Source organism: Dermacentor andersoni, chromosome 9, assembly GCF_023375885.2.
Source record: "Dermacentor andersoni chromosome 9, qqDerAnde1_hic_scaffold, whole genome shotgun sequence".
Lineage (NCBI taxonomy): Eukaryota > Metazoa > Arthropoda > Arachnida > Ixodida > Ixodidae > Dermacentor > Dermacentor andersoni.
The window spans coordinates 84470990-84498209 of record NC_092822.1 but is presented as its reverse complement, the minus strand read 5'-3'; the positions used below and the strand labels follow the sequence as shown (position 1 = coordinate 84498209).

At 48.9% G+C, this 27220-nt stretch overlaps 2 long non-coding RNA genes across 2 annotated transcripts in view; one reads left to right on the top strand and one right to left on the bottom strand.

The window, feature by feature from the left end:
• The window catches only part of LOC140213223 (uncharacterized), a 28978-nt gene extending 12675 nt beyond the window's left edge, over positions 1 to 16303 (bottom strand). Inside the window, exons 1-4 of the long non-coding RNA XR_011890167.1 lie at positions 16282 to 16303; positions 6111 to 6128; positions 4944 to 4961; positions 1559 to 1586 (exon numbers count right to left, since the gene is read on the bottom strand). This is a non-coding gene — a long non-coding RNA (uncharacterized lncRNA). The remainder of the gene's footprint in view (positions 1 to 1558; positions 1587 to 4943; positions 4962 to 6110; positions 6129 to 16281) is intronic.
• Positions 1 to 27220, top strand: part of LOC129384120 (uncharacterized) — a 269966-nt gene that overhangs the window by 111995 nt on the left and 130751 nt on the right. The window lies entirely within an intron of this gene.

Genomic DNA, 27220 nt, shown 5'->3' with positions numbered 1-27220 from the left:
ACCAAACAATCCAAAAAGTTGAGCCTAAGTATGAGAGCAAGTGCGAGAGCCAAAAACCCAGTACACCATATCGCTAGTTTCGTTCGAAATAATGAAAATTTGTTTAGTTGCGTTGTATAGCTAATAACGACTGAAAGTTTTCAGCTGCTCACAATTACCCCACGTCAGAGAGAGCAGAAAATTTATCTACTGAGCATTGCCAAAAAAAAAAGAAAGAATTTTCCATCTGGACTCGGAAATGATTACCTGGAGAGCGCCGTCAACCAAGTGTGAAAATATACATCTGGTGACGCTATCAGACAGCTGCCAGGCTCTGCTACACAAGACGCGCAATCCCTTGATTAATTAAAAGAGAACAGCTAGGAAAGCCTGCAGTGCCATGCGACGCCAAGAAGCTACTTTATTTCTGGAGCGTCGTTGTCACAGTTACGCCAACTGGAACGATATCTTTAACCACGTAAAAAGTCTAGTTTCAAACAGCGGCTACAGAACAGCCGCCATACAAAATTTCGCGCTAGAGTGCGACGACCTTATGTAAGGGAGCTTTTCAACAATAAAGCTGAAACGAAACGCCAGAATTACTGCTCGAAAGAAGTGCCGCATCACCGAAACGGGGAGAAACAGTGCTGCTCCCTGGCGATGGCCACCACGTTAAGGCTGCCACCGGTGGGTGTCCCCACCACGCTGAAATATCTGGTCACGTTCGGCCATTTGCACATCATCCTATAACTGCATCGTGGGCGCATCGCTGTGTTGGGTACTGTATAACGGTTTACCGCAAAAAAAAAATATTTGTCTGCCCTTCAGCCTTACGAACATTGAGTCAATAAATACTACTTGTTTATAACCAATTTTACAAACGAATACGAGTTTATAACGAGTTTATAAATGAATAAACCTGGGATAGAAAAGCACATTCCCTCCCCCCACCCCCTCTAACGCTGGTGAGTAAATCAGGTGAGAATCGGCGACTCTAAGCAGAGCTGAAGCAATTTTACTGGTCGCACTCTAACATTGAAAGTCAAAAACAGGTTTGATCTAGCTGACAAGCTCACGCGTAATCCTTCACACTTCACACTTCACTTAACTATTGGCCGTCGAGCAGGCCCGGGGTGCACCCGAAAAGCACAAACCTGACGGCCCACCACAAACGGGCCAAACTGGGGTAGTGCAGAGTAGGGCATAACCCCAGGTTTACACAACGTCACAACGCATTAAACCGTTGGTTGCCAGCATTAAAAATGTTATTCCTATCCTAGGACACTTTGGGAATCCTTCGAAACTTTGGTCCATCCACAGCGATTCACATATACATAGCTCCATCCTTCAATAACTTGCACATAAATCTATTCTTTCTAGAAAACATACTACATCATGTCCGAAGCAGTGGTGCTCTATCCAGACAGATCAAAAATATAGTGTGAACTAAACCCGTGCACCTCCTGGACCTAATTCACTGTATCCCATATTATATGTCATATGGAACGTCCAATGTGACTGGTGCAATATTGCACGTATTGCAAGGATTTTACTTATACGTGAGGCACATGATACTTACTTCCCTGGCGCTGGGGCTGCAGCACATCCTTTGAAAGAAAAAAAGAAACGACAATAATATCAGCGCACGGAGAAAGCGCGCCGATTTCACAGGGGTGCTCACGGATACACCAAACAAACTCAATGCGCTGTCCACGTAAACCGAAAAAAGATAGATGCACGAATTGAAACAGGAGAAATAAGGGCGTTGGGTACACACAACTAATTACGGACAAGGAGCCACCAGAATTCCGTCAGAGATGCTCGAGGCTTCTAGCGACTTTAAGCAGAACCATAAATTCTTGCGTGGACTAAAGGCTATGACTACGGTCAAAGAGTACGCGGTTAAAAGCTGATGGCAGCACCTCGTTTGTGTAGCTTTAATAACGTGGTTAGAATTAGGTGATAAGGCAGCGCCTAGTCGTGAAACTGAAGAAATTTCTTGCCGGCAGAGAGTGTGTCGTACACGTTGGCACCTGTAGAGGCCGGTCGAGAACATATTGAAAATGCGTAAGACAACGAACGGATGTCTATACTCCGTTCCCTACATAGCAGTCAACGCTGTGGAAGCTACGCAAGTTGTTCGGCCAAGAAAAGTTACCACTTTGCGCGCCAACCACCGTTCGCTGGCGCGAGCATGCACGTAAGGCTCCTCGCGACGGGTTGCAATTTAAAAAAAACCGGAAGGGAACAACAAAAATAAATTTGATCCAGAACAACGTCTTACCAGCCGTATACTACTGTGTGTGTGTTTCTTTCTAAGGATTAAAGCTTGTTTCATTCTATTACTGAGCCTATACAAAGCTAGTTGCTGACAATTGCAGTCAAAAAACATCGAACTGTATCCCAGCGCGAACGAAGCTACTGCAAGACGTCCCTCTAGCCTCCTCAGCGTTCACTGTTATGTATGGAACAAAGTATCAAGTTATCATGAGTTATCAAGCGATGATGCTATTTTCGTTGCCATTATATATCATTTCTTTAATTGAATTCGTAAGTACAAGTAATTTCCCGTATGTTTGCCTTAGGGTCTTTGTTGGCGTTTCATGATATGATTAATAGAAATCGGGCCCCTCGGTTAACCGCCTTTCTTCTCGTTCTTACAGAACGAAAGTCCCAACATTGATGCCTTCAGGTAGCATGTGCGGGTTTACTGACCAGTTGCCTTCACCCAGAAAGATCATGTAGTTGTGAGGCCTGCGGCAGGAAGGATGTTCCACATCCGCCGCCAAGATTTGTGAGTGGTGGCGCTTGCTAACACTCCCACAGTTAGTTCTAGTAGGAAACCGCGCCGTGGTAGCTAAATAGGGTAGACCATCGCACGCGTGATGCGAAGACGTGGGATCGTTGCCCACCTCCGCCAAGTTGTTTTTCATCCATTTTTATTGGCATTAATTTATCATTTCAATTAGTATGTACAAGTAATTTCTATGCTTTCCTTAGTTTCTATGCTTTCCTTAGTTTCTACGCTTCCCTTAGTATCTTTGTTTGCTTCTCATGATACGTTTAATGAAAATCGTTTATTACAGTACGAGGGTCTCGAATCCAGGAACATTGATGCCTTCAGGTGGCATGTGTGGGTTTAATGACCACTTGCCTTTACCTAAAAATATCACGTTTTCCTGACGCCTGCGGCCGAAAGGATGTTCCACATCCGCCTCCAAGGTTTGTGAGTGGTGGCGCGGGCTAACACGGCGCGGGAAACCACGCCGCGGTAGCTCTATTGGTAAAACATTGCACGCGTAATGCGAAGGTTGTGGGATCGTTCTCCACCTGCGGCAAGTTGTATCTTCATGCATTTTCATTTCCATTAATTTATCGTTTCCTTTCTTTTCATTTAGTAAACACAGGTAATTTTCCTTATGTTCTTGGTGTCAGTGTTTCTTGGCTTCTGATGATATTCAAAACCAGGATACTCTAAACGTAGATATGAGTAAAAAAGGTTAGCACTCAGGTTAACGGGACCTCCCGTTCACGTGCTATGCTGTTTTTTCTTACCGCGCTATTGTTAAGGGCCCCCTACCGCAATATATCTTATGTCAGCGTCGGACGTCACTTGGTGAAAAGTCATTCTGAAGCGCAACCACGCAGGCCCTCCGCATGGCGCGGAGGCGTTAATGAACCTCAAAGCAAAAGTTCCTCAAAGTCAAATGCGCATAAATATCGGGAATTTAGGACCTGATCACACGTCTGTTACGTTGAAACTCGAACAGAAACCGCTTTTTTGGGTGGCGCGGTTGGCTCGGTACTTTACAACAAGACCATCGCTCTCACCTGCGTCCTGCCGAAATCTGACAAGTCCGGGATCGTTGAAATTATCGCGTTTCACTCTTAAAGGCGAAGCCTAAGCGTCAGCGAAGTTTTTCAAGCGAAGCTTGCATTCCGTGGCGGTCTGGTCACACAAAAACCCGGATGCTCCCAGAGCAGAGCAGTTTTCACGAGTCGACAGCTGCTCCAGCGCCGGAGCGTGAGCAAGCATTCCAGTTGCATAGGCACGCTCTCACGCCACACGCGCAGCCAATCGGAGCCGTTTCGCTTCCGCCGAGGAGGGAAAGGGCAGAAAAGGGTTTCGCGCACGCAGCACCGGCTTCGTCTGTGTACGTAACGTGAAAGCGCGCAGACGTTACGTCACGTTGGCGATAGCACAGCAGCGTCTATAGGTCGACCGATATTGCGACGCGCTGGCCCCACGAACGTAAACGGACGCGGCCAATGCGCTCCGACGCGCCCGAAGTATACCGACGCTCGTCCGCACACCGATAACGACGGGCTATAAACGTGTCTTTAGTGCCGGCCGAGCCCAGGCAATCCTACAGCAAGGAGAAGATCCCGCGATGAGGGAGCGGGAAGCCGAAGCAACCCGGCACCTTTACTTGCGGGTTACTCAAGCGCGACGAAGGTCAGTTGCATGCAGGACAAGCTTCTCTTAACCCCATTATCCGGTAGGGAAGGCTTTGTAATTTATTTTTCTGTCCTTCAATATTCGAAAGATTCATGTTCAATGGCATGGTTTGTTTGACGAAGGTACTCACGGGCGGCTTCCCGAGGGCCTGTAATGAAAGCAGGAAAAAAAGAAGGCGAAACTGATAAATTACGCGTCCCCCAGTTTACAATATTCTCGCTAATGGGGCTTTTAGCGCATATTCTAGGACCCGGTTCGCGTGCTACGCTGAATTAGTGTTCTGTCCTTCATACTTCGGGAACTCGTACTTTCAAAGTCATGGTTCTTGGTCTAGGGCTACGCTGAATTAGTGTTCTGTCCTTCATACTTCGGGAACTCGTCATGATTCTTGGTCTGGCTCAAAGACCCGGTTCGCGTGCTACGCTGAATTAGTGTTCTGTCCTTCATACTTCAGGAACTCGTACTTTCAAAGTCATGGTTCTTGGTGTTTGACCAAGGTACTCACCGCCAGCCTCTTCGCGGCCTGTAATAAAAGCAAGAAAAGAAAAACAAGGCGAAAAAGTTTCAGTGGGATTTTCTTTACTATTGCTGTTTTTCAGGCTGCTCGCTGCTCATAAATATAGGCGGCATAAAAAAGGTATGCGTTGCCCGGTTTACAAGGTCCTGGTTAACCGACACTTTAGCGCTTATTCTAGGTTGATTTTCGCGTTCCCTTCAATATTTGGCAGATTAGATTTTCAACGCCATGGTTTATTTCAGCAAGCCAATGACTTCGTGGCCGCCTGTAGTGAAATCAGGAAAACAGAAGCGAGAAGGAAAAATGTTTCACTGGCATTTTCTCTAGTTTTTATGCTCCTCCTTAATATGGCTGGGAAAAAGAAAGTTGTGCTACGCCCAGTTTACAATATTCTGGCTAACGGGGCTTTTAGCACGTACTCTAGGGTACTGCTCGCGTGCTATTCTGATTTATCATTCTTCTGTCGCTCAATATTTGGGAGATTGTATTTTAAATGCAATGGTTTTGTTTGCCCAATGTACTCACGAGCTCCTGCTTCGCCGCCTGTAATGAAACAAAAGCAAGAAGGCATAACTTTGCAGTGGGATTCCCTGTGGTATTGCTCTTCTTTAGGCTGCTCCTAATTATAGGTGGAAGAAATATGTTATGCGTTGCTCAATTAAAATTTTCACTTAAGTAGAACTTTTAGGTGCTGTTCACGGGCTAGTGTGACTGAATATTTTTCTGCGCTTCAGTGTTTGGTGGATTGGATTTTCAATCCCATGGTTCGTTTCACCAAGCCACTCATGGGCTGCTTTTTGGCCGCCTGTACTGAAAGCTACAAAGGCAAGAAGGCGAAAATTACAGGGTCATTTAAGCTCTCTTAAGAGGTGATCGGCGAAAACCTACTCTTCCTCCTGTTATCACTCGTCTTTTTCTCTTTGCCTCTTCTCTTTCTCTTCTTCCTTTTAGTCATTACGGTTGTTAGGCTCCTCCTAAATTTAGTTGGGAAATGGAAAGTTGTGCATCGCCCAGTTTACAACATTCTGGCTAGCGGAGCTTTTAGCATGTATTCTAGGGTGCCGATCACGTGCTATTCTGATTGATAATTCCTCTGTCCTTTCATCTTCGGGAGATTATTTTTAAAGCCGCGATTTGTTTGACCAAGGTACTCACGGACTGGCTCCTTGGCGCCTGTAATGAAAGCAGACGAAGGAAAAAGCAAGAAGACAAAAATTTTTCAGGAGTTTCTTTAGTATTGCTAGTTTTCAGGTTGCTGCTAAATATTGGTCGGAGAAACCAAGTTATGCGCTGCCCATTTTGCAACATTCAGGTTAACGGGAATTTGAGGACTAATTCTAGTTTGCATGCTATTTTGATTTATTATTTTTCAGTCGGTCAGTGTTCGCGAGATGGGATATTTCGATGCTACGATTTATTGTTTGACCAAAGAACAAGCAGCGCATCTTGGCCGCCTATAATGAGAGCAAGGAGGCAGAAACGTTTCAGAGGTACTTTATTACTGGTGGTTTCAAGACATCTTTCAAAGGCGCAGATGTCACAATCGCAAGAACTGCTGTGCTGCCGTAGTTTACATTATTCGACTGCTTTTATAGCGAATACACATTAATCCTTTATCTTAATTGCCCGCTCAGTTTACTCGAAACAAGATGATGCAATATATTTTTCCTCTTTTAGTAACGACACTTATTCTATGGAAGCAATAGTAGTAGTAGTGGAGACCTGAATGGTATTATAGGCTTGGCCTGGCAATGTTCTGAATATCCGCTTCACCAGATGCGCTAGATCAGGCTAGAGCTAGTGATTTTAACGACTATTTTTGTTCGGTTTTCACAACTGATAATGGTACTGCGAAAATGAATCCTTCCTTTTACAATCGGGATAATCGATTGCTAGGCACGCCTAATTTATCAGAGGCAGGTATCCTTTCACTCCTATAAGGCATCAATGAAAAGAAAAGTAGCGGTCCAGACGCAATTCCCAACAGCTTTTTGAAACGGTACGCAGAGCCAGTCAGCAAATATCTTTATCTCATAAATTCCAAATATTTGAAAGACTGTTGCCTTCCTGCTGTATGGAGAATTGCAAAAATTACTTCTAATTACTCCTAATTACCGGCCTATTTCTATCACTTGCACTTCCAGCAAAATTCTGGAGTACATTGTATTAAATTTTTTTAATAAGATTTATTGAGTCGAACAATATCCTCCACATGATTCGGCATGGCTTTAGATTTGAATTATCCCCTGTTATACACAGCTTGTCGAAACACTGCATCGCCTGGCCCTTCAAACTGACGTCATTTTTCTCGACTTCTCGAAGGCTTTTTGACCGCGTCTGGCTCACTAAACTACTCCTTAAACTTAATTACATATTAGGTGACGGCCCAATTTACCGATGGATTACTAATTAACTGGCCGCTACCAGTTTGTACAGTACGGCTCTCACTCCTCCGGCCTTGCTCCAGCGTTATCAGGCGTTCACCAGGGATCTGTATAACTAACTATGCTGATGTGAAACTCAGGCTCTCTGCTGATGACTACATGCTCTACAATGAAGTACGACATCGCGATGACCAGGTGAAATTATATAATGCCTTTAATAAAATAGCTCAATGGAGCGTAGATTGGCAAAACTTCGATAAAACCGTATTCATGTCCATTACAAATAAAGCGTCTAAGCTTGATTTTCCTTACCACTCTAACCACGTCACACTTCGAAGTGCAAACCAGTATAAATATCTAGGTCTCATAATATCGTCTAATCTCAGCTGGACAGAGCACTTGCGTCAAGTGTCAAAGCATTAAACTGCTCATTAAACGGGCCTTGTCATATTCTACACATGAAGCAAAGCTTCTTGCATACGTCACTTTTGTCCGCCCAGTCTTAGAATACGCCAGTACTGTCTGGTTCCCTCACACTGCGAACAATATCGCCATTTTGGAAAGGGCGCAGCGGAAAGCGGTGCGTTTTATCTTCAACGGATACGGACGGCTTGATTCACTTACTGCTCTGTTACAGCGTGCTGGTCTAGCTACCCTTGAAAGTCGGGCAAAGCTTTTTCGGCTCAAATTTGTATACCACCTGTTGCATAGATCATGCATGGGAACTTGTAGAATATCCGTTAATTATTAATACGTTTCGTCATTCTTTCTTCCCACGCTCGATTCGTGAATGGAATGCACTGGAAGTAGTCGCAAAACAGCAGCCAACACTTGCAAAGTTTATGGATTTAATTGAGCATGCTGCATGAGCCTAAAATTTGTCAATATAAGTAACGAAATTGCTTTCGCCATGCAATCCATCCCGATTCAGTTTGTGATAGGAAAGCACTTGCCTACACTTCTTGTTCTGTGCATATTGTATTTGAATGGTGCCTTCTACCCTGCATTTTTTTTTTCTCTGGTTTTCCTGCTGGTTGATATACATTGGTTTCGTTGTGTGTATTATTATGTATGAATGTACTATTGCTATTCTTGAATAGTCTCCCATCATTATGTACTCATCTATTGAATGTTTTAGAAGTGCTCATTGATGTGACTTGTTGCTCACCCCTGTAAAAATCCCTATGGGTATTTTTACCTTAAGCGCAAGCTTCTAGCGGCGAAGAAGCAAATAATTCGACATAGTTATTTTGGCACGGAGTAATCAGATACAGTCATGCAACACAGTCGATAAGACGACGCTGACGGTGTGGCGTGAAGACAGCGGACTCCCACAAACGCCTCCTTAGCTCAAGCTGGTTAGGTGACCGCCGCCAACCCGTTACAACTAACATGTCCGTAAACAACATCCACAACGATGCCAGAGTAGGGCTGACGTGAAATATATATATATATATTGCCAAGCAGTAGTGACTGAAAGAAAACTGAATGGCGAAACTTTAGTTTTATTGGGCGAACCTGTGCCCTCAAAACCAAGTTACACCCAAAGCACAACAACAGTGGCGAACACAGTCGGCGCTCGTCGACAACCTAATCAGGGAGTCAAGCGCCTCGGCTTTTATACATCCGCAATCAAAGGCTCCCGAGTAGTTGCTGGTGCCCGTGTGTCTTCCGGAAAGTTCAACACTATTCGCGTCGCGCACACATGAAATCATATTACACAAGGTTCGGCGACAAAGGACAGCGGATAGAACTATCGATAACATTCGAGAAACTTCCGATACATGCGGGCGCGCTCTGCGCTCTGGGACAACATTTCTTAGGCCGTGAAACGTAGTCACAAGATAAAGATGAGCAAGTACACGTGTCAATACCCCCCCTCTCAAAATGCATCGAGCCTACGCTGCAAACAAACGAAGGAATAAAAACACCCGTGGCAAAGAAACAACCAAATGAGGAAGTTCGTCAGCGTGCGTAAAACGGCTTCACATGCACCACGTGGACCACGTCAGATCGTGTGCGGCACCGCGTTTAATGCGAAATGCCGTCTGGCACGACCACATTGTCCAGTGCGCCAATACTTCGGACGATCTTGTAGGGGCCGAAATAGCGTCGCAATAGTTTCTCACTGAGTCCTCGTCGGCGAATCGGAGCACAAACCAAAACGCAGTCGCCGGGCTGGTACACGACGTGGCGTCGTCGGAGGCTGTAGTGTCGGCTGTCGGTACGCTGCTGGTTCTTGATCCGTAGGCGCGCGAGCTGTCGGGCTTCTTCGGCGCACTGGAGCTAGGTGGCGACGTCAAGATTCTCTTAGTCGGTGACGTGCGGCAGCATGGCGTCGAGCGTCGTCGGAGAGTTTCTGCCGTAAACGAGATTGAACGGCATGATCTGTGTTGTTTCATGCACCGCCGTATTGTAAGCGCAGTTAACGTACGGCAGGATGGCACCCCAGGTCTTGTGCTCGACGTCGACGTACATTGCCAGCATGTCAGCCAGGGTCTTATTCAGGCGCTCCGTATGACCATCCGTCTGTAGGTGCTGGCAGTTCTCCTGTGGCTTGTCTGACTATACTGCAGAATGGCTCGGGTGCGCTTCGCTCTGTATGTGAGCCGTTCTATCGGTGATGAGCATTTCTGGGGCGCCATGCCGCAGCAGGATATTCTCGACAAAGAATTTCGACACTTCGTTTGCGCTACCTTCCGGCAGAGCTTTCGCTTCAGCGAAGCAGGTGAGGTCCGTCGCCACGATGATCCATTTATTTCTGGTTGTTGAAGTCTGAAAGGGTCGCAACAAGTCCATCCTTATCTGCTGAAGTGGGCGATAAGGAGGCTCGGTGGGCTGTAGAAATCTTGCCGGCCTTGTCAGCGGTGGCTTGCGTCGCTGAGAGTCTCGGCATGTTTTACGTAATGGGTGACGTCAGCGCTCAGGCGCGGCCAATAATAATTTATTTGTATCCTCGATAGTATCCGGGAAAATCCCAGGTGCCCAGCGTCCGGATCATCATGTAAGGCGTGCAGTACTTCGGGACCCACCGCTCAGGGAACAACAAGAATGTAATTGGTCCGGACTGGTGAGATCCCCTTCTTTACAAGTAAGTTGTTTTGAAGCGTGTACGAAGACAAACCTCGCTTTGATGCCCTAGGGACGATGTCGGTGGGCCCTTCCAAATACTCGACGAGGCTTTCCGGCTTCGGGTCTCCTCGTTGCTGCTCAGCAAAGTCTTCGGTGCTTATTCCAAGGAAGACGTCGCCATCCTCGTCATCTTGCGGCGGCGGGTCAATGGGGGCGCGTGATAGACAGTTGGCATCAGAGTGTTTTCCTCCGGACTTGTAGCTTACAGTGATATATTCTTATGAGCATATCATATGTTATGCTCCACCGCGACAGTCATCCCGAAAGGTCCCTTAAATTCGCTATCCAACACAACGTGCGACGGTCGCTGATGACTGATTGGCCTGCTATATAGTTAAGGGCGAAATTTTGCTGTAGCCCAAACGTTGGCGAGGTATTCCTTTTCGGTTGTTGAATAATTGCTTTCAGCTTTTGACAGCAACCGGCTAGCGTAAGCTATAACCCGTTCAAGCCTGTCTTTTCTCTGGACTAAGGCGGCACCGAGTGTACTGGCGTAAGTGTATTTCTGCGGCGTTTAACTCAACATCACATTTAGTTATATGTGTCAGCGGCTCAGCGATGCCTGAAAAGTCCTTGACAAAGCACCTATAGTAGGCACACATGCCAAGGAATCTACGCACTGCTTTCTTGTCGATGGGCTGCTGAAACTTTGTGATGGCAGCTGTCTTCTGCGGGTCAGGGCAGATTCCAGACGCTATGATGATGTGGCCCAGAACAGAAGCTTATCGTAAGCGAAGCGGCACTGTTTCGGCTTCAGAGCGAGCTCTGATGACTTGATGGCGTCTAGTACTGTTGCAAGCCGCCTAAGGTGATCGTCAAAAATTTCTGGCGGAAACGGCGACGTCATCCAAGTAAACGAGACAGGTCAGCCACTTCAGTGCTACTAACACCGTGTCTATGCCGCGCTGGTACGTTGCAGGTGCCGAGCACAGTCCGATTTGCATGCCCTTGAACTCGTAGAGGCCGTCTGGCGTGATGAAGGCGGTCTTTTTGCGATCTCTCTCGTCGACTTCTGTTTGCCAGTAGCCAGACTTGAGATCCCTCGACAAGTATTTAGCGTTACCGAGCCGATCCAATGCATCGTCTATCCGTAGTAGGAGGTATACATCGTTCTTTGTGATCTTGTTCAGTCGACAATTTAAGTAGAAACGTACGGTTGCGTCCTTTTTTCTTCACCAAGACAACAGGGGATGCCCACGGGCTTTTCGACGGCCGGATGATGTCGCCCAGCATTTTGTCCAATTGTTATCTTATAGCTTCACGTTCTCGCGTCTAAACTCGGTAACAGCTTCGGCCGAGTGGTCGAGCCCATTCTTCGGTTATGGGATGCCTTGCGACTGGTGTTTGTCGAATGCTCGACGATGTCAAAACTTTTTATCGTCGAAGCAGACTTCTGAGCGGTTGCTGCTTAACCATGGGGAGACGTGAATTTACTTCGGGACGCACCGCTCAGGCAACAACAAGAAGATAATTGGTCCGGGCTAGTGAGATCCTCTTCTTTACAAGTAGGTTGTTTTGAAGCGTGTACGAAGACAAACCTCGTTCTAATGCCCTAGGGACAATGTCGGTGGGCCCTTCCAAATACTCGACGAGGCTTTCCGGCTTCGGGCCTCCTCGTTGCTGCTCAGCAAAGTCTTCGGTGCTTATTCCAAGGAAGACGTCGTCATCCTCGTCATCTTGCGGCGGTGGGTCAATGGGGGCGCGTGATAGACAATTGGCATCAAAGTGTTTCGTCGGGACTTGTAGCTTACAGTGATATATTCTGATGAGCATATATCTTATGCTCCACCGCGACAGGTCAGGTCAGGTCGTCAGGTCTTTTGCCGGCGCATCGTCGGGGTAGATGCGGAGGAATCCGAGAGAACAAACGCATTGCTGGTTTCTACAATTTCCTCGATGTACGCGATCGTCTTGCCTTTGTGGTTGTGCTTAAACTCCTGGCTGAAGTTTGTCAGCATGACTTTCGCTTTCCCACCGTGCAGTCCAGCGATCCCTCTCGCGACGCAGATTGCACGGTTGAGCAGCAGACGCTGGTCGATTTAGACAACGCCTTCTACGTGTGCGGGTGTTTCGGTGCCGATGAAAAAAATGCTGGAGCGAGGCCGGACGCTCACTTCATCTTCGAGCACACTCAAGGCGTGGTGACTACGGCAGCTCTCATCGCCTCATCTTCCGACAGAGTTATGGACTTCGTCTTTACGTCGATGACTGTGCCGTGTTCGTTCAAGAAGTCCATGCCGAGAATTACGTCTCGTGAAAAATGGTAAAGGTTAACGAAGGTGGCCGGGTAGGTCCGGTCATGAACCGTAATTGGTCCCGTGCAGATTCCAGTCGCAGTTATTAGGTGTCTTCCAGCGGTACCCATTTAAGGGCCCTCTCATGCGGTCTTAACTGGGTGGGAAAGGGTCCACTCATCACGGAGTAGTCGGCTCCTGTGTCCACTAAGGCGGTGACGTCATGGCCATCGATAAGGACGTCGAGGTCGGTGGTTCTTTGTCTTGCCTTGCAGTTGGCGTCGGATAACGGCTGCGTCGTGTTAACGTGTGGTTGGAACGTCCTGTCGTCAAGTCTTCTTTTGCCGGCGCATTCTTGACTTCTAGGCTTCGTAGGGATGGCGGAGTCTCGTTGATATATCGTCGAGATCGTCTTTTCGGCATCTTCGTCGGCGGCGGAGCATCTTCGTCAGTTCGACGGACAGGAACTGCACCTCCATCGGTTGCTGCTTTTAGTTTTCCGCATATGGGCTCGCAGACAGGGAGCCAGCGTATGTTCGGCGCTGCAGCGATATAAGCAACGGCGTGGTGACGGCGAAAGCGACGGTCGTCGAGGGCCCCACTCAGTAGCGGCAAGTTAGTCGGCGATATCGCGAGGTCGCTCGCCAAGCTGTGGTCGCGGCGCGTTAGCGGCGAACCCTCGCAGTCTGATCTACCGGTAGGGGCATCACTGGTAGACTGGACCCGCTTCTCCGCAGTGGTAGCAGAGCGGGCGGTGGTCAGGAGCGCGCCAGACGTCTGGCTTCCGTGGGTAGTTTCGCTAGACGACGGGTGGGCGAGCTGGCGGTGGCGGCGGCGGACGGCAGACGGCAGAACTGCGTCGTTACAGCGCCCTGGCGTGGGCACGGAGTGTGTTAATTTGATGGCGGGTGTCGGCGGCATAGGTCATCGTTTCAGGCTCGTGCTGTGGCGATTCCGGCTGCGCTTAGGGGAGTCCCAGTGGCCATTGGATATCTTCTCTCAGGACGACAGCGATCGAGGCAACCTGAGGCTGGGATCTTGGAAACATCCTCTGAAGTTCCTCTCGCACGACCGCTCTGATGGCCTCGCGTAGGTCGTCTGTGCCATATGAGGAACTTCGGCGCAGCTTGCTGGGATTATCTGGCGGTTGAATTGGTGGCTCGACACTTCTAAGGTTTTCTCGATGATGCTGGTGGATTCGCTAAGAAACTCTTCGATGGTCTTCGATGGCTTTTGTATCATTCTAGCGAAAATTTTCTCCCTTTACATCACGCATGAGTAGGCGAACTTTCTTGTCGGACATTCCCAGATCGGCGGGGTGGAACTGACTGCTCAGTTCTTCCTTTAAACATGGCAACGTTCTCCTTAGGTAGCTGCACTCGGGCTTCTAGCATAGCTCCGGCCCTTTTCTTGCGCACGACGCTCGTAAAGGCCCGCTGGAAAACGCTACGAAATAGGTCCCATGTAGGCAAGGCCGACTCCTGGTTCTCAAACCACGTTCTGGTGGCCTCTTCTAAGACGAAATATACATGCCGCAGCTTGTCGTCGAATTCCAAGTGCTGCTGATCAGATTTTCGACAATCGCCGACTGTATTCACCGTGTATATATATATATATGTATATATATATATATATATATATATATATATATATATATATATATATATATATATATATATATATATATATATATATATATATATATATTGTCGTCGCGCATACATGAAATCAGATTACACAAGGTTCGGCGACAACCGGACAGAAATCGACAATATTTGTTAGGCGGTGAAACGTGGTCACCCGATAAAGATAAGCAAGTACACATGTCATTAATATATGTATATAAATGTTGTCGCACAAAGCAGGACACGCTTGCATGTATCGGAAGTTCCTCAAATGTCATCGATGGTTCTAACCGCTGTCTGGTTGTCGCCGAACCTTGTGTAATCTGATTTCACGTATGCGCGACGTGAAAGCTGTAGAACGTTGTGGAAGGCAACACCGATTTCTCTGAAAGCTTCGATGAACGATGTATAAAAGCCTACGCTCTTGACGTGGACAGTATATATGTGTGTTGTGACACAGTTAATAAACATCCACGGTTTATTATATATATATATATATATATATATAGATATATATATATATATATATATATATATATATATATATATGTATATATATGAGCACTATATCACCCCATTCATCATCTTAATCTGTATATATTCATCATGGCCAGCGTCGTCTTTAGCACGCGGCCTGCTAAATAAACCGTGGATGTTTATTAGCTGTGTCACAACACACATATATACTGTCCCCGTCAAGAGCATAGGCTTTTACACATCCTTCATCGAAGCTTTCAGAGAAATCGGTGGTGCCTTCCACAACGTTCTAAAGCTTTCACGTCGCGCATACGTGAAATCAGATTACACAAGGTTCGGCGACAACCAGACAGCGGTTAGAACAAAAATATAACTATAGATTAATGAGGTATATATATATATATATATATATATATATATATATATATATATATTTAAGTTTGTTGGCACGAAAAATATGGGAACGCTTGGACACGTTTTACAATGGGCTCTCCCAGATTATACAAGCACCATCTAAGCGCTACGGCATATAACGCAAGGTGCGCGAGGACATTGCTCTCCCAATTAGAGATCTTGGCGTTAGTGGCGTGAGCGTCCTGCCGTCATCAAGAATGAAAATAGTTGCCTAACCAGTTAAGCAGAGCCGACATGCGAGTTACAACGAAAAATACCTAAATGTAAGAATGAGTGTCTTGTCCAACATTGGGTAATACGTGGGTATTACGCGGCAAAATCAGCTTGCTATTGTGAGGGAGCCTGTGGTGAAGGGTTTAGGTTTCGCACACTCTTAAAGTAGTTGCACCTTTTGGTGTGTAGATTTCTCCCACAACAATAGTAGTCATCTGCCTTGCCCGGTACTTCCAGTCACGAACGGCATGTGCGTTATCAGCGGGACATAGCATTCTCGACAGGAAAGTAGCGAGCGCAGAGTTTTCTAGAATGGATAGGCAAGCAAAACATGACGATTATCGTTCTGTGCCAAAGCCCAAAGGGTGCAACTGTTTTAAACGTGTAGGTTTCTGGTCAGTTACACCGTCGTACTTGTATTCGTAAAACCGATGGATTTCCAAGAGACGGAAGGCTGTACTGAAGTAACTGATCATCGGTGGTAGTGATCATAACGCAATCATCCGCAGAGAACCTGACTTGAACATGAACTTAAAATGGTTGCACTGCGAAAGCAATGTGATAATTAAAACGTACAAATATTAGGGTCCAGGAACGCTCCCTTTAAGAACGCCTGATAAACGGGTAATGGGTTAGACCCAAAGTGTCAAAACAAGGTCAAAAGCTCCACTAAATCAAATATAGTCAACCTATCCTGTTTTGTCTAAGTTACTGTAAAAAGAAGGAACAACCGTTACCAGCTATGCGACTGCAGAAAACCTTTTCCTAAAACAGTGATGTAGAGGGTGGTTTATATAATTTAATAATAGAGAAATTTGCAAGTAGGACATTCGAATAAGGTACTTACCCGCGGCGGCCGCCTCCGCTGCTGCCACAATGATGAGTGCGGGGACAACGAAAAGATAATGAAACAAGTCAACACGAATATCAGTGGTAATTCTCGCATATATTAATTTCTCAATCGAACATCTCCAGCAATTTTTGCTGCTTGGAACTCTTCAAGCCCTCTCATAGATCTCAAGATACACGGAACGCTGCAAGATATCCGCTTCTGAATGAGCTGAATGTGTTAAACAAGGTCGGAAGCTTCATAAATCAACATGTCCTGTCTTATCCAGGTTATTCGCAAAGAATGAACAACTGTTACTATGTGGATGTGTAAAACTTTTTCATAAAACAGTGCTACAGAGAAGAAAACGCGCCCTTGTCTTTTAAATACTGAGTCCGCTCAAGCATCGTACGATGAATTTATTAAAGCAAATTTGCAAATAGCACACTCGACTAGGGTACTTACCAACAGCCGCAGCCGCTCCGGCGGCTATGACGAGTGCGAGGAGAACGAAAAAAATAATGAAACGAATTAAAACGATTATGAGCTGTAATTCTCGTATATTAAATTCTGACAACATCTCGAGCAAGTTGTGCTGCTTGATATCGTTCAAGCACCTTCACAGATCGCTGTAATCGCATCAGAGTGACTTATACGGCAATCACTTAAGGTACAAGGAATGGCGCAAGACATCCGCTTATTAGTGAAAAAAAAAAAAAACGGCTGCGTTGCTCGCTCTCGATGCCCCTTGTCAGCAGAAACAACACTGCTTAATAGATTGAGTTCGAAGTAGAAATAGAAGTAGAGGTAGAAAACTGTCATTGTCCGTAAGAACAGCACTAGGCTATAGCGTTATTAGAACTTTATTTGTTTTTCTTATTTTTAGACAGCCTACGAGATTTTTTTCGAATCACTGCGCAAGAGACGTTATCTAAGCGGACACCATTTGTAAGCAGAACTAGTGGCATTCGTTTAATGAAAATATTTGTTCAATATACTAGATTACGCCAGGCGCAACCATGAAGTGAGCTTCGCCCCCAAAGAAACCTGCGGCATAGATGCGCGGTTCAGCGCGAAGCGCCGAGTGACCTTATTCCAAGAAGCTGATGCCGATTAGAGCGTTGCTCAGCCTGGCTATTGGATGCACACTCGTTGGAGCATACGGACCACTTCGTTGTTCCCTATGTCAGTGCATCTTGCAGTGCCCCACACTACGTCATGACTAAACAGACTGCACCTGACTGTGCCACCGTATTCGTCACGACACTGACAAGCAGTGCTGTCGTAGGCGAGCGCCTCAGAATGCGAGCAGACTATGCACTAGGCAGTGGACCCAGCTGCGCACAAGTGTACGGCGCTTGCTATGTGCACGGCGGGGCTGGAGTGCGCGCTCGTTTTCGTGCGCTCCCGCCTTGTTGTGCCACGTTTTGGTGGGGGGGGGGGGGGGAGGGGGGTTGTCCCGCAGGAACAGTCGACAAATCCACGAGGCGAATTTTGAAGCGTTAACACCACCTCAATACTAAACGATGTCTAACGAGGAGTCCAGTTCGAGAGGCTGGGAGCGATGTTGGTCGAGAGTACAGCGCGCAGGCGTAGCTCACGTGTGTCCTACTTTCCCGTGGACCAAGAAAAGTTGGAGTGCCCAAAACTACTCGAAATGACCGAAGCTCACCGGCGACGACACTGATAAGCAGTGCCGTGAAAGTTTCATTCCTGCATATACAGGCGCGCGCGTCCGAGCAGATTGTAACAGGCTTCCTCGTCAAGTACTAAATCCTTGTCACACAATTTCAATCTATTTAACCACCTCAAATAATATACAACAGGAAGCGCACTGATATAAGCACCCTTCTTAATTTATGTGAGCTATCGGCGTAATAGGCCCAGGGCACATGCAGTCCCGCGAACGGCACCTGTAAGAACACTGGCATGCGATCGAGACTCCGTTGCGAACAAGGTCCCTAAAAGGTAAGCGGCATTCCTCCTCGCCCGGCCTCTCCTTGTCCTGGCCTTCTCGCAGCTCGTCCTCGCAGTTTGGTCGCTCGCTCAGAAGCCGCGCATAGAGTTACACGAGATGAGACAAAAACTGTTGTTGGGTGTTTGCTCATACATTATTACCACATTTAAGGCTTTATTATTTTGTGCTGTGCTAGAAGAGATGGAACACTGTGATACTGGTAGAAGCAGATGTTTTTGTGCTTTTCTGGCGCATAACTGCGCGCTTGTCTCGCTGCTTCGGGTTGGCTGTCTGCTTCCAGTTAAGAGAAGGCTTTTGAGGCTAGTTTGGTGGGCACATTCCATTCAGTGTCGAGTACTAGCACAAAAATCAGAATTCTTTGTCTCGCCAATAGTGTATACCTAGTATACACGATGTTTATATACATCCAAGAGCTTTTGTTTGAGTGTTATGACGTCCACGGTTATGCATTGTACTCGTAGGCAAAAACACTGCCACGACTTGCACATATCAACCCGCATCGCGAGTTATTTCCATTGCATTGATTTCTAAAGGCAATTGCCCGGGCTGAAAGTGCTGCGATGAAGGTTTCGCCGGTACACGAGAAAGGAGGTGTGCTTCCGTGTGTGCGGGACTACGCAGCTACTGATTGAACAACTCGGATGCGTTCGCGCTGCTCGAAGTGCGTACGTGTGTACTTGCGATTATCCAATCCACTGCCGTGTGTCCAGCTTGTGCAGTGTCGCAATTTAATAATGTCAGTACTATAATGACCGAACGCAACGCGCGTCCCATATTCGCCTGAATAACGCGAGTGTCATGTAGAAACCTGCGCTATCAACGCAGAGCTTAACTATTGTCTTTTCGTCATGACGCTGGCATCTCTTTATGCAGTGAAACTGGTCCTGCGCTTTCATGATAAATTGGTGCCGCTGGCTCTCAAGCGCTAACATCACAGTAGAACATGTACTTCATTTGTGAACAAACCGTCTGCAAGGACGAAAGTTGCACATAGAAATGGTTTCCATCAAGGAGCGCTTTCCCCCATTGCGCAGTTCCCAGTCAATGAGCCAACAAACTCGTGCATCACTTTGCAGTCCTGCAGAGACGGCTAAGCGTAGGAAGCCTAATCATAAAAGTAAAAAAAAATCATTTACACTGGTAGTGAACAGGTTGTCCTCGCAAAATATATTTTCAACGCCTAGCAAAAGCATGGACTGACAAAGCTACGCAATCTCAGTACGTTTCCAGCACGATATATGACAGAACACAGCCTACGCACTCCATAGCTTCATACACCTGTTGACAATAGCGCGGTCAGGAAAACAAATCCCCGTTAACAAAGGAAAAAGCTTCGTTCGTACACCTTTGCACATGCATTTCTGCTAAAATCAATTCCTGACATAAAACAAAACAAGAACCGAGTTCTTCAATAACGCGGTTAGCCACGAAACTTAGCTAAAACATCCGAAATCCCTCGCGAAAGCGTCGCAGGTAAACCTCGAGGCCAACTGTCATGGTGGTAGTGCGCCGAGACGCGGAAAGAAGGGAAATAGAGCAAAGGGCTTGAAAAATGCCACGTGACGGCGCTCAACCAATTGGGAGACGCAGACCTGCCTCCTCGCAAGCTCCTCGCAGCAGCGGTGGCGAGAAGTGTGTCGCTACCTTTCAGTTTTATTCAGGAAGTTTAGTTGCGAAGGGTACAGGGCACTTCCAACCGCACAAGCAGGAAAAATTTTCAGAAAAATGGTCCTCCTCCTCCTTCTTTATGCAGTAATATAGCAACGCGGTTTTGAATGCCAGGCGAGCCGCGAAACACATGTTCCTGTGTCAGTTCTTGAGAAAAGTCACCACTTGTTAAGGCAAGTCACATTCAGAAGCTCGCGTATTATATACAAGGGATTCGTATACACAACGACGGCGAATTGCGACGAAAATTCCCCCCGTTAACAAAGTCGCCGCGGCAGGCTACGATGTACGACTGCAGCAGTTAACTTGCACATGTTATTGTGGTGCCCGTTAACATTGTCCTGTATTTAAACATGCAGGATGGTGATGACACGCAACGTCCTGACGAAGGGAGACCATTTTATTTTAGCGACTGACTTTTGGGTTGGGTCAACTGAAATTTACGTGTGAGCCAACTTGAAATGCCGGGTGTGCCAAATTAACATTTGAGGGTGGCCCAACTTGAAATTTGGACATGGGCAGAATTAAATTTGGCGGTTGGCCTGCTTGAAATTAGAACGTGGGCGAACTGAAATTTGGGGTTAGGCAAAGTTCAAATCGGGATGGAACAAGGAAAATTTGGAGTTCGCCGGGGGCGGGCCAACCTAAATTTGAGGATGGGCAGGCCAAGTTGAAGTTTGGGAGCGGGTCAGCTTGAAGTTTTAGGGTGACCCCTTGTCCAGTTGATCGCTACCCAGCGTCCTTCGGCTTAAGAAGATCCACCGGGCAAGCGAGGACCTTGAGACGCTTGGCGCGTTTTCATTGGTCCTTACCGAGGCGCAGTCAGAGCGCTGGCTAGAGCTTCCGTAGACAAAGACAGCGCGTACAACAAGTTTGCGAGAGCGACAGCAAGGGCTACATGGCCTATTACCGCCTAGACAAGAAAATGCCTGTGCGCTCCGAAGCGACGTCATCACTACGTCACATGGATATGGCCACCGCAGGCGGCGTTGTGATTGATACCATGGGTGCGCTTGGAGCGTTCTTGCACGAACGTTTGCGCCCATGGTGGCGCTGTGCCCGTGGCGCGCTGGACCGCTGTGTTCCAGCACGGCCGTTGCGCGGGCATGTTCAGACGCGTTTCTAGGCTTGCTTGTGTCGCGTGAGGGGGCGCCACCTGCTGCCGTAGTGACTGGCCGCACTCTGTATGGGCTCCGCGTTTCGAACCATCAACGAGCGGTTCCCCTGCCTTTTCACCACTGAAAATACCATCAAACGACGCAGCTCGGCGAGCGGCATCGATCGAGCCCGATTTCTCCAAGATCTGGTGAGATCCTCACATTTTATTGGCTTTGGAAGTTCTGGACCACCGACGCCGCCGCGCTGGGCCTTACCTGCGTTCACCTCGCCAGCCTAGACGCGGGCGCGCGTCCTTTCCAACGCCAATTTACTCCGCTCAGATGGAGACCGACGACAGTCGCTCCCCTGACACGATGGACGCCGACGCTTCGTCCGGTCAGGCCGAGGACGACACCAACTGGTTTCTCGTCGCTCGGAAAAAGAAACGCTTAGCAGAAGCTACTGCGAACTTGCCACCTCCTCCGACACCCGAAGCACCGCGCAAGAGGAACGCGCGACTCCCGCCACTGCCTGTCGACGACTACAACATTGTGTTCCGCCCGAGAGACGGCCTCAACCTCGGTGCGTGGCCTCATACTTCTGTTGCCCGAGCCATCGGCATAGCAGCGGGGCTGGACAGCGCCGTGCTCAACGAGCTCATCATTCGTATCCGCACTGAACAAAACCTTGCGGTGCTCAGCACACGGGAGGAGAACCTCGCGGCACGGCTGCAGAAAGTTCGATTCATCTCCATGGGCGTCACTCAACACTCCGTCAAAGCGTACGTAGCCGCCCCAGACAACTCCTGCAAGGGTGTAGTCTCAGGCCTTGAGCCCAACACCACTACGACGACGCTGCTAGAAAACCTCCGCTGCTCAGAAGCCCCTGTCTTACACGCTCGCATGATGGGACCTACGAATACGGCCCTGATCAAATTCTCCGGCACCCACGTACCCCGCTACGTCCGTATGTACGGAGCAGAACTCCGCTGTCACGTATACCGACCGCGCCAACAGGTGTGTAGCTTGTGCTTGTCGATGGGCCATCGGGCGGACGTCTGTCCCACGCCCGACAAACCCCGTTGCCCGGCGTGTGGCATCTCAAACCCACCGAAGGAACATGAGTGCACACCTAAATGTATTCACTGCAACGGCGCTCATCCCGCTACTGACCCTCGCTGTCCATCGCGTCAACTGCCGCAACACAACAAATCGCGCGTGCTTCGTGAAAAAAACAAACATAAGGACGAGCGCCCCCCGCCCAGATCAGCGCAAGGCCAGCCTGGGACGACGACTCAGCAGAGCGCTCAGGAAACTATGACCCAAGTAGCAACGACACCGGGGAACTCGGCGGAGAACCCCTGGACTAGAGGACGCAGCCGCAGTCGCGGATCACCCGGGGATCGCCGCCAGACTGACCGGAGTCACTCCAAGGGCCACTCCAAGGGCCGGACTCCCAGTACCAGCCGTTCGAGGGACCGCGGCCATAAAGGAGATGGATCTGCCAAGAAGGAGCAAGCGGTAAGCTGGGCAGCGCAGTTCCCACCTCTGTCTCCCTCTCCACATCTCCACACCCCTTCAGTCACACAACACGTTAAACCTAAACCCACGCCGCAACCCATGGTGACCGACAATGAGCCGAAACTTAACGACTCTGCACAAACCTCTCGCACCAACTACTGTACACAACAAGCACTGAACGAAATGGCCGTCTCTCAGAAGACAGAATTGGTTGCCATAATGCAGGCAGAAATGCAAAAAATGAAGGAGCTCATTATGGCTGAAGTCACAGCGCCACTTCAACAGCTAATACAACAGGCCCTGCAACCTGCTGTCCAGCAGATAGTGGCCGATATTAAACAAGAAATAGCGGCTTCACTTGGCCAACTTTCGATCCCTCCGCCTTCATCCAAACGCTCCCTGTCCCCTTCACGTGAAACACAAAGATCACATCCCTACCTTCGTCCTGCCCGATTACCGTCACCGGACTGAAAACCCGCCTCACTGGGCCCGGAATACTCACTCGCCGGCATCTCCCAGGCCGATGAGCCGCCACCCGGACAGTCCCCGGGTATAACACATAAACAAATAGTACTCGATCATGGCCAGCAACCGTAAAGGGACACGCGCTACCCCCCAACCCCTAAGCGTGTGGCAATGGAATTGCAGGGGCTACCGCCTGAAACGCGGATCCCTTACGCAATTCATTGCCACACAGCCCCATCCCCCCGATGTAATAGCGTTGCAGGAAGTGCATTGTACTCCTACACTTCCCGGCTACAACACGCACACAGACACAATAAATAGCAACGCACCACACGTCACAGCCACTTTAGTGTCCAAACATTTGGCCGTTATCGAGCACACCGTCGAAACCTCACCCATACCGCATGTATTTCTCGAATTGGTCCCGTGCTCTCGCTCCCATAGCAGCCTGTTTGTGCTTAATATCTACAGCGCACCTAATGCGAGGAAGCATGAGTTCGGACATCTTTTTGCACATCTATGGAAGGTGGCTAAACAGATGGTCATTGTAGGCGACTTCAATGCCCCGCACCCGGCCTGGGGTTACCAAACAGAAACACCGAAAGGACGCCGGCTTGCTCAAGTTCTTGCGTTACATCGCATGACTCTGCTGACAGAACCAGATCAGCCAACACAATTAGGCAACAGCGTAAGCAGAGACACGTGCCCTGATCTCACCATGGTCAGAGCGCTAGGTCAACACTCTTGGCGCAATCTCGTGGAGAACTTGGGCAGCGACCATTACATTCTAGATACTGAACTGCAGGTACAACCAACATGCACTCCTGAACGCACTGTTAAACTAATTAATTGGGATAAATTTAGGCGTAATCGGTCCTCCCTAGCTCCTCAGGACACCCTCTCCCTTCAGGAGTGGATCAAACAACTCCAAGCTGATCTAAAAAGGGCAACTCAACACATCGCTGCGACAACAGCGACACCCAATGTGGATCTCCATTTGCTCCGTCTCTGGGAGGCCCGTAGAGGCCTGACCCGGCGGTGGCGCCGGCAAAAACATAATCGGAAATTTCGTCTGCGTATTGCCCGCCTAACTACGGAGGCAGATGACTACGCGAACACCCTCATTAATAACAATTGGCATAGCCTTTGCGATCGCCACAGCGGCACGCTAAGCACACCTCGGACCTGGTCGCTACTCCGCGCATTATTAAACCCTACGCAAACCAAAATACACATTAGCAACAGAGTCCGCACCATCCTCCACAAATCAGGCCTCGATGACACTACTCTACTTCACACTCTACAGCAACGCTACATTGCTACAGGAACCCGCCCCACCTACAGAGACTAGCCACACATAGACGCCACCTCCCTAGACGCCGATATTACAGAAGCCGAGGTTAGGGCGGCCTTACAGGGTATTAGGCGCAACACTGCACCCGGGGCTGATGGGATTCAATACACACTCCTACTCAACCTAGATGAAAGACAACTGCATTCTACAATGACCACTGGAGGAATGGCACGCTTCCACAGGAATGGCGCCATGCGGACATCATGCTAATTCCTAAGCAAGGCAAGCCATTGTCCCTCCAGAATCTCCGACCTATATCCTTAACTTCATGTGTAGGTAAACTCTTCGAGAGCGTTGTACTTCCGCGGCTACAACCCTTCCTCGAAGACAGCCAATTCTTTCCGGATACACTCTTCGGCTACCGCCCTAACCTCTCTGCGCAAGACATTTTGCTGCAGCTTAAGGAGGACGTTGTGGATGGCCCCACTACGGCACAAACGAGAGCTATTCTGGCCCTGGACCTCAAAGGGTCTTTCGACAACGTCTCCCACGATCTAATTCTCGACAATCTGGGTTCTTCCCAATGCGGCACACGTACCTATAACTATGTCAGAGCTTTCCTGTCGGACCGCACAGCCACTATTGGCATAGGAGAGCTGCGGTCGGACGTCATCGCACTCACAGGTAGAGGAACACCACAGGGCTCGATCTTATCGCCCACCCTCTTCAACGTGGCTATGGCTAAGCTGCCCCCCTTACTAGACCAGATACCCACCATCCGGCACGCTCTCTATGCCGACGACGTTACGATCTGGGCAAACCAGGGATCCGACGGGGCCATCCAGGATGCCCTCCAGGAAGCTGTACGTGTCGTGCAGAACTATGCAGCCACGGGAGGCCTTTCCTCTGCAGCCGATAAGTCCGAATTGCTCCTCGTGCACAGGCGGCGCCGCAGAACCGACGAATCCCCTAATATCTCCCTGTTCTTACACGGCAGCCCCATCCCTCAGGTAACTAGACTCCGCATCTTGGGCCTCCACATTCAGTCGGATGGCAAAGCCTCGCACACTACGCACCCTTTGAGTCAGCAGATAGCACAAGTCACACATATGATAAACCGCATTACTAATCGTAGAAGAGGCCTTCGCGAGAAAGACGTCCTACACATAGTACAGGCTCTGATAATCAGCCGGCTCACATATCACCTCCCTATCACAATCTCACCCTCACTCAAACTCGGAAGATGGACGCCCTTCTGCGGAAGGCAGTGAAAGCGGCTCTTGGGCTGCCTCCACATGCTTCCACAGCTTGGTATCCACAACACCGTAGGAGAGCTTTTGGAGGCTCATCGCAATGGTCAGCTCCAACGTCTCAGACGCAGCCGTCAGGGCTGCGCTATACTTTCTCGCCTTGGCTACCCTGTCCCTGAGACACCCGCACACGTCCCACAATATCGCCTCGCTCCCGCTCTACGCGCTAGCATACAAGTAGCTCCAATTCCCCGCAATATGCATCCCGAGCGACACGCCGGCCGTAGACGCGCCCGAACTCAGGCCCTGGCACGCATTTTTGGAAACCGCACCACAATTACACCGGTTTTGTACACGGACGCGGCCCGCTACCCAGAGAGGCGGGCCATGTGTTTAGCTGTAACTGACAATACAGACGCGCTTAGGGTGTGTGCCACAGTTCTAACAACGCACAGCTGCTCAGCAGAGGAAGGGGCAATAGCCCTGGCCATTGTCCATGCCTCGACCTTCTCCGCACAAGACACCCCCATCACCATAGTGACAGACTCGCAGGCTGTCTGCCGGGCCTTCGCGCAAGGACTCGTGACTGCACACACACATCGAATTCTCTCCTCTGTCCCCCCTCCCACGTTACACAGGGTGCGTATCGTCTGGACTCCTGGACACGCCTGTCTACATGGTAATGAACGCGTTAATGCGGTAGCCCGAGGTCTGACAGGCCGGGCACCATCGGAAGAGCTGTCTAACCCAGACGATGCACCGCCAGAGCCCCTACAGTACACTGAGAGGCTCGAGTACTACCGACAAAGTCGCCATAACTATCCCCCTCCTCATCCTTCGCTTAATAGAGCAGATGCCGCTGTCTGGCGGCAACTGCAGACCAATTCATTTCCTTGTCTCCACATGCTACACATCTTTCATCCCACCCTGTACCCTTCCGATTGTCCCCACTGTGGGGCCAAACCCACGGTGTATCGCTCCATATGGGAATGCCCTAACCCTTCAGGTGTTCCTCCTATACCCAACCCTACCCTTTCCTCTTGGGAGCCTGCGCTGCTCAGCACAAGCCAGCAGGAACAGCAACGGCTGATCCAGCGGGCTCGCGAAGTCGCGCATGGCAATGGAGCCCTGGACTGAGGGCCCCACTCATCGAGGAAATTTTCTACTCGCTTTATGCAATAAATGTTTATTCTCTCTCTCTCCCATTCAAGAGCGCATTTACTGGCCCCGTATGCGACATTCGGTTGAGTTGTATGTCGCCAGCTGCATACAGTGTCAACGTGGGAAACGCCGAACCACTGCCCAATCTGGTCTCCTTCAACCTGTGCCGCCTCCCAGCTCACCCTTTCGGCAAGTTGAAATTGATCTGTTGGGCCCTTTTCAAAGTGATCTAAGGGGAACCGCTGTATAATTGTCTGCGCCGACTATTTCACACGCTATTGCGAGACGGCGGCTATACCGTCAGCCACTACCACCGAAGTGTCGCTCTTACTTCATGCTATTCTTCTGCGGCATGGACCGCCTGGTGTTATCATAAGCGACCGGGGACGTACGGCGAATATCCTGAAAGAGCTTGTACGTTTATGTAACTCGCCCCTTAGGCACTCGACGCCGTATCATCCGCAAACGAACGGCCTCACTGAGCGCACTAATCAAACAATCACCAATATGCTTTCCATGTATG